This window comes from Ahaetulla prasina, chromosome 1, assembly GCF_028640845.1.
Source record: "Ahaetulla prasina isolate Xishuangbanna chromosome 1, ASM2864084v1, whole genome shotgun sequence".
Classification (NCBI taxonomy): Eukaryota; Metazoa; Chordata; class Lepidosauria; order Squamata; family Colubridae; genus Ahaetulla; species Ahaetulla prasina.
The window spans coordinates 72,251,698-72,259,893 of NC_080539.1; the positions used below are offsets into that span (position 1 = coordinate 72,251,698).

Consider the following 8,196-nt stretch of genomic DNA (forward strand, 5'->3'; position numbering starts at 1 on the left):
ATTTTTTTTGAAGGCAACTCCTCCCTGAAACTTCAATATAGTATAGATTCTACCTATAATCTTAAAGGTTAATGAGGTGTGATTAATAGAACTTTTGCAATACAAAATACCTTTTATAGGACACTGTGGGATGTAAAACCACAATCTTATTGGTGGAAAAAAGCCTTCCCTATCCTGCCTCTTTCCAAATGTCCTGAGAACTGCTGAGAACACAGGTCCCATTGTTGAAGGACCATCCCAGATGGATAGTCCAAGTGACAAATTCTATCCATCTCAGAGTTTACGTTTTAAGAACATTAGCTTAGATAATACTGGAAAAGAATAAATGTTGGCGTTCCATCCACTTTTCTGGCAGCTAAGTTTATTTTCCATTCCCATTATGTAATACATTAATGTATCTAATAGATTCCAATTTGCAGTCAATACAAAACATGTTCCTACTGCTGTTCTTCCATAAATCAGATAAGTTTCTCTACAGAAGATTGTTTTATCTTGCCTTTTAATTTTAACTAAGCAGATGAAGATCTTGGGACTGTGCAGGCTAACTTAGTTCCCTATTTATTTCATGATCAGATCCATTCAGAACTTGCCCATATTAATAAGCTAAATATTTAGCTATGCTCATGCTTGTGTGAAGGGTAAATCAGTACAAACCCTTCACATGTTATATTAACTACATGGATACAACATGAACCCACTCAAATAAGCAAGGGTTGAAAGAGGTCTAGGTAGCTACTTCATGAAACCATATCTACAACTATTGAGACCATAAAGTATCTCTACAACAATTGATATCTGTGATATTATATGTGAATATAATTCTACAAATATAGCAGGATGAAACCAAGTTTTCCTTTTTGACTGGATCAAAAAGGTTTGTGTATAATATTAGAACAGTGCAAAACAAATATTTGCCCAATCTTTCAAAAGTATTAGCACAGCACAGCATAATAAGCTAATTTCTCTGTTTAGTCATATTAACTTGCTAAAAATATATTGGGGGAAGAATGCAAATATCAATAGTACACGAGGACAGAATCAAATACAACTGTGTCACCACAATTCTCTGACATCTTTTCATGCAACCTTGCTGGGAACAGGAAAGATTGCCTTTAAGAAAAAATTATTTGCAGAGACAAATGAAGTCCCAGATACAAGCCAATGCTACTCTCTATATATTAAATTGAAAGTAACAGCAATACAATTTTCCTCGGATTTCTGTCACTTTCCCATAATCTTAGGGATTTATAATTACCGCAGAGACGGAAATTATAAGTTTCTCCAGGACTCCTGGTCTTTGCGATATAATGAATTTAGAAGAGTCTTATTGAATGTCCTAAAGGTGCTTTTTCAGGAGGCAAGCAGACTTTCTTGTTTTTGCTTTTGAAGATGTTTCACTTCTTATCCAAGAAGCTTAGAGAAGTGAAAAGTCTTCTAAAGAAAAAACAAGAAAATCCAGTTGCCTCCTGAAAAAAAAAAACACCTTTGGGACAACCATGACCTGGATGACTGAGAATCTCTACAGATCTTATTGAATGTTTTAAGATGGTTAATCAACTGCCATATGATTAATTTAGGAGGAAGCTCGTCAGTACAGGTTGTCCTTCACTTATAACCATTCATTTAGTGACTGTTCAAAGTTACAACGGCACTGAAAAATGTGATTCTGATCATTTTTCACACTTACGACTGCTGCAGCATTCCCATGGTCATGTGATCAAACTTTGGGCACTTGGAAACTGGCATGTATTTATGACAGTTGCACAGTCCTGGGGTCATACAATCACCCTTTGTAAACCTTTCCCGGTGGCTTTTGAAAAGCTACGTTAATAGGGGAAGCCAGATTTGCTTAACAAGCATATGATTTAATTTAACAACTGCAGTAATTCATTTAACAACTGTGGCCAAAGAAGGTGCCTCGTAAAATGAGGTAAAACTCACTTAACCCGTATCTTGTTTTGCAATGGAAACTGTGGTTATAAATTGAGGACTTCCTGTAATTACATGGAAGGATTTGTTCCAGTTGTGTTGATGAAACTCACTGTTTCATTCATCATTTTGTTTTTTATCTACCCACCAACCTTCTGTACTTGTTGTTCCCAAGACTGGCTGGTATCTGTTTGGTACACTGGTAGTAGAATTCCTACAGGGAAAGTAGAAGGCGACATCGACTCATTAGTGGCATAAAATAAAGTAAAAATATAAAATAAAAGGAAGCTCAATATAAAAAACAAAGGTTCTTGTCCACTAAGGACTATAATAGCAGGCAGATTTTTCTTTTTTTAAAGGAAAATAAAACAGGGAAACATCTACATGTTCTCATTGCAATTATATATAATAATATTTGAAGTAATTACATTTTCTCCCAGCTTGATTCCTTATATAAACATATCCTGCGCAGCTAGACTGGGAAACAGAAAACATTACCCCAGGGAAAATCTGGTTAAGACCTCCATTTGGCCCATAAGACTGACAAAAACGATCTCAAGTCATACACTTCCTCAGCCTTACCAAAGTGAATTGCTATGAAAAGTAATGTAACAAACCACAGTGTATTACACTGTCCAGGGCACTCTGTAAAGACGGTAAATAAATGTAGTTTTCCATGTACTGTTATTCATTCTCTCATGTGCAAGCATTTTACAAGAAAAGTGACGCTTAGATAACTGAAGATTTTAAGATAAAGTATTGTCTCTTTGGTGCTTTTCAGGAGGCAAGCAGACTTTCTTGTTTTTGCTTTTGAAGATGTTTCACTTCTTATCCAAGAAGCTTAGAGAAGTGAAAAGTCTTCTAAAGAAAAAACAAGAAAATCCAGTTGCCTCCTGAAAAAAAAAAACACCTTTGGGACAACCATGACCTGGATGACTGAGAATCTCTACAGATCTTATTGAATGTTTTAAGATGGTTAATCAACTGCCATATGATTAATTTAGGAGGAAGCTCGTCAGTACAGGTTGTCCTTCACTTATAACCATTCATTTAGTGACTGTTCAAAGTTACAACGGCACTGAAAAATGTGATTTACGATCATTTTTCACACTTACGACTGCTGCAGCATTCCCATGGTCATGTGATCAAACTTTGGGCACTTGGAAACTGGCATGTATTTATGACAGTTGCACAGTCCTGGGGTCATACAATCACCCTTTGTAAACCTTTCCCGGTGGCTTTTGAAAAGCTACGTTAATAGGGGAAGCCAGATTTGCTTAACAAGCATATGATTTAATTTAACAACTGCAGTAATTCGTTTAACAACTGTGGCCAAAGAAGGTGCCTCGTAAAATGAGGTAAAACTCACTTAACCCGTATCTTGTTTTGCAATGGAAACTGTGGTTATAAATTGAGGACTTCCTGTAATTACATGGAAGGATTTGTTCCAGTTGTGTTGATGAAACTCACTGTTTCATTCATCATTTTGTTTTTTATCTACCCACCAACCTTCTGTACTTGTTGTTCCCAAGACTGGCTGGTATCTGTTTGGTACACTGGTAGTAGAATTCCTACAGGGAAAGTAGAAGGCGACATCGACTCATTAGTGGCATAAAATAAAGTAAAAATATAAAATAAAAGGAAGCTCAATATAAAAAACAAAGGTTCTTGTCCACTAAGGACTATAATAGCAGGCAGATTTTTCTTTTTTTAAAGGAAAATAAAACAGGGAAACATCTACATGTTCTCATTGCAATTATATATAATAATATTTGAAGTAATTACATTTTCTCCCAGCTTGATTCCTTATATAAACATATCCTGCGCAGCTAGACTGGGAAACAGAAAACATTACCCCAGGGAAAATCTGGTTAAGACCTCCATTTGGCCCATAAGACTGACAAAAACGATCTCAAGTCATACACTTCCTCAGCCTTACCAAAGTGAATTGCTATGAAAAGTAATGTAACAAACCACAGTGTATTACACTGTCCAGGGCACTCTGTAAAGACGGTAAATAAATGTAGTTTTCCATGTACTGTTATTCATTCTCTCATGTGCAAGCATTTTACAAGAAAAGTGACGCTTAGATAACTGAAGATTTTAAGATAAAGTATTGTCTCTTTGGTGCTTTCAGATGTTCTGGGAGTAGCCGGGAAAGCATTACTGATGTATTTCTTCATTTGTACTTTCCTCAATAATGGAATAGAAAAGAAATACTTTAATAATTCCCATTTTTAATAGCGTACCATTAGTGTTAAGAATTCTCTGAAGGTTGTTTCCAAGGAAAAGGGATCCTGCTGCTGACTTAAATCTAACATTCTTTACACTGGGTGCACATTTTATTATATTTGGAGGAGGTCCAGAATACAATACCCATCATTTGATTTCTTGCAGAGTTGGGAAGGATTTAGAGTTTATATAATTTTTTGATACTGCCTGTCAAAATACATGCCATAGTCCTGGAGGAAGCAGGTCTGGCAGGATTATATGTGCATGGAAGTAAGTTGTATTTAAAAGGATAAATGATTATTACTGATAGTTAGATCGAATTAATTTCTGTTAACAGTGCAAGTTCTGTCAATATTTCCACATATACAGTACTCATAAATAAACATTATTCTGTTTCCCCTGAAGATGTAACTTACTTTTTTCTAATTTTCATCTATTATTTAACTTTTATTTCCTGCCAAAAGTTCTAGATCAGAATTCTGGGAACTGTAGCTTTAACGTATTTTGAAGAGTCAAGTTGAACAAAGTAGGGATTTTCTAACATTTTCATATCACAGATCCATTTGTTAAAAAAATAATTTCCCAGAATCTCTGATCAAGAGGTCATGCTATAGTGATAGAAAGTTGGCTGCATTCAAGTAATACTTTTTTTCTTGCCATTGGTCTCTCATAGAACCCCACCAAATTCTTGCAGAACCCTAGGATTAAAGGATTAGTTAGAAAAACGCTGGAATGGAGATTTTGTATTCATAATTTTAATCCATGTACCCCTATACACATAGCAATTACCACTAAGTATGCAAAACATTAATCTATTTTTGCACAGCTCTCTGTGAGCTTCTAAATCAACACAGGTGGTCCTCAATTTACAATCACAATTGAGCCCAAAATTTCTGTTGCTAAGCGAAACATTTGTTAAGTGAACTTTGTCCCATTTTACAACCTTTCTTGCCACAGTTGTTAAGTGAATCACTGCAGTTGTTAGCTTGTGACACAGTTGTTAAGTGAATCTGGCTTCCCCATTGACTCTGCTGGTGCAAAAGGTGATCACATGACCCTGGGACACTGCAACCGTCATAAATATGAATCAGTTGCCAAGCGTCTGAATTTTGATCACATGACCACGGGGATGCTACAACGTTCGTAAATGTGAAAAACCGTCATAGGTCCCTTTTTTCAGTGGTGGTGTAAATTTGAGCAGTTACTAAATGAACTGTTGTAATTTGAGGACTACCTGTAATCTTCTAAATTCACAATTAAATAGAAAATGTGAAAGATTTTTCAACAAAACACTGCAAACGAATATTCCTGCTTGAATTTCAGGCATTTAGGAATGTCCTGAATTTCAGGCATTTAGCAGTGATATGCAGATGATACCACTCTAATGGCAGAAAGTAAGAAGAACTAAAGAGTCTTGATGCGGGTGAAGGAGGAGAGTGCAAAAGTTGGCTTGAAACTCAACATTAAGAAAACTAAAATCATGGCATCCGTCCCTTTCAATTCCTGGCAGATAGATGGTGAAGAAATGGAGGTAGTGACAGATTTTATTTTCCTGGGCTCCAAGATTACCGCAGATGGGGACTGCAGCCAAGAAATTAAAAGACGCTTGCTCCTGGGGAGGAAAGCTATGGCAAATCTAGACAGCATACTAAAAAGCAGAGACATCACCCTGCCAACCAAAGTGCATATAGTCAAAGTTATGGTTTTCCCAGTTGCAATGTATGGCTGTGAAGGTTGGACCATAAGAAAGGCTGAGCGCCAAAGAATTGAGGCCTTTAAATTCTGGTGCTGGAGAAGACTCCTGCGAGTCCCTTGGACTGCAAGGCGAACAAACAAGTCAGTTCTAGAGAAGATCAACCCTGTCTGCTCTTTAGAAGGCCAGATCCTGAAGATGAAACTGAAATACTTTGGCCACCTAGTGAGAAAGAAGGACTCACTGGAGAAGAGCCTAATGCTGGGAAAGATTGAGGGCAAAAGAAGAAGGGGACGACAGAAAACGAGGTAGCTGGATGGAGTCACTGAAGCAGTAGGCATGAGTTTAAATGGACTCCAGAGGATGGTAGAGGACAGGAAGGCCTGGAGGAATGTTGTCCATGGGGCCGCGATGGGTCGGACATGACTTCGCAACTAACAACAAAGCAATGTTCTCTTCCATTCATTCTTTTCCATCCACTGCCCACCCGCTACCAAGTAACAAAGCATGCTGTCTTTACAGTATTGGATCCCCCCACCCCAAAATTACTTTGTACTTGTATGAAGTTTGCAGCCTTTCAAATCGACTTTTGAGCGTGAATCACGTGATTTTGCACTGTTCCATAGTGATTAAATGTATTATTAGGATATTAATGTTAGTGTCCTAGCCTTAGCTTAGATTACAGGATGCTCTGGATCCACACCAAACTGTATTACAACTAGCAGTAGCTCACCAGATTTCCCTTTCTCTAGCGCTACCTGCAGATGCCAAGGGCTGAATGTGACACTTCTTGTATGCAGAGCACTGAGCTCTTTCCCTTCGTTCCCCCCATGCTTTTCCCTGGAGCTCATTCACACATTCTGCTATTGACACCCAAAGCAGAGAAATCAATATGTGCCATGTGTGACCTGGACACCCCACCCCCCAAAAAAAAGTGGGAACTAGGCTTTTTTTGTCTACCACAAAACAGGTGCTCTCTAGGTTTACAGCTATTACTCGGTACTTTCCCGCCCTAACCACCATTACATTATTAATTACGCTTCCTGCGCCAGATTCATTAAGACACGTTGTTCAAAGGCAGCTAAAGTTCCGAGAACATGACTGGGGGTGGATGGGTGAGTGGGAGGAATCGGATGAGTTAGCTTGCAAACTCCCCTTCCACCGCGTCTGACACACGAAGCGCCTCTTTCCTTCCCGCCAATTTCAACTCCCCGCTCAAAAGAAGCCGGGTGCGGAAAAGAAGCCGGAACTATACCAACATTTGAGGGGTTGCAGCAGAGAGGAGGGAGTCAAGCTATTCTCCAAAGCGCCTGAAGGCCGGACAACGAATAATGGATAGGAACTGAACAAGGAGAGAATCAGACTAGAAATAAGGAGAATTTTTCTGACAGTGAGAACCATCAACCAATGGAACAGCTTTGCTTTCGGAAGTTGTGGGAGCTTCATCACTTGAAGCTTTCAAGAGACTGGACTGCCACCTGTCAGACCCGGTGTAGGGTCTCCTGGTTGGGTGGGGTTGGACTAGATGACCTACAAGGTCCCTTCCCACTCTTGTTAATCTGTTCTTCGGCAGACCAAAGGCGGCCACGGCGATGTCCTCCAGCCCATTTTCAGGGCAAATTCTCGGCGTTAGCAGCCGTTAAATCAGGGGTCTCCAACCTTGGCAACTTTAAACTTGGAGGACTTCAACTCCCAGAATCCCCCAGCCAGCAAAGCTGGCTTAAAGTTGACAAGGTTGGAGACCCCTGCGTTAAATCATTCAGCCGCCGACGCGGAGAACGACGCCCCGTCTAAAGCGAGGGAGGAGATGGGAAGCGAACCTCGTGATGCTGGGACCGCTATTCTCAGCGGCGCGGAGGGAGCCAGCCCGGGAAGCCCATCGCCGCCCACTCCCGGGCAAGAAGCCCAAGAAGCGACAGGTGCCTGCACTCCGTTCTGGCTCCCTTCCACCGAGCCCGAAAGGCCGTTCGGTGTCGCCGCTCCTTTGCCATGAAAGGAAAGCATTTCTTGGGGGGGGGGTGTCGAGGGAACGACCTGCCGCGATCCCCCGCTCTGCGCCTGGAAGGCCTTTCCTTTCCCCCCCGAAAGCACCTGCAATGGAAAGAGGCAAAGAGCCGGACCAACAGCGCGGAGATACCTACCGGTTGCTCCGATCCTGCCGCGCTGCTCTTACTCTGCAGCAGCAGCAGCAGCTACCTCGTGTCTTTACCATTCCAGGCGGCCCCGCCCCCAGAGAGACCCTCCCACTGCCTTCCCCCACTCCCTCTGTCTTGGCCGCCGGAGGCATGGTGGCTAGTAAGGCGGGACGCTCCTATGGCGGGGATACCGAAGGATCCGAGAGC

At 40.7% G+C, this 8,196-nt stretch overlaps 1 protein-coding gene across 10 annotated transcripts in view; it reads right to left on the bottom strand.

The window, feature by feature from the left end:
* Positions 1-8,196, bottom strand: part of SLC29A1 (solute carrier family 29 member 1 (Augustine blood group)) — a 93,952-nt gene that overhangs the window by 56,390 nt on the left and 29,366 nt on the right. Inside the window, exons 1-2 of one of the 10 annotated variants that reach the window (XR_009156217.1) lie at positions 7,996-8,082; positions 3,439-3,500 (exon numbers count right to left, since the gene is read on the bottom strand). The exons of 2 other annotated variants lie outside the window; for them this stretch is intronic. The gene's annotated coding sequence lies outside the window, so the exon portion shown is untranslated. Of the gene's footprint in view, positions 1-2,077; positions 2,164-3,434; positions 3,501-7,995; positions 8,083-8,196 lie in introns of those variants that run through there. 7 more of the 10 variants (XM_058191279.1, XM_058191620.1, XM_058191447.1 and 4 more) reach the window with 7 other exon arrangements.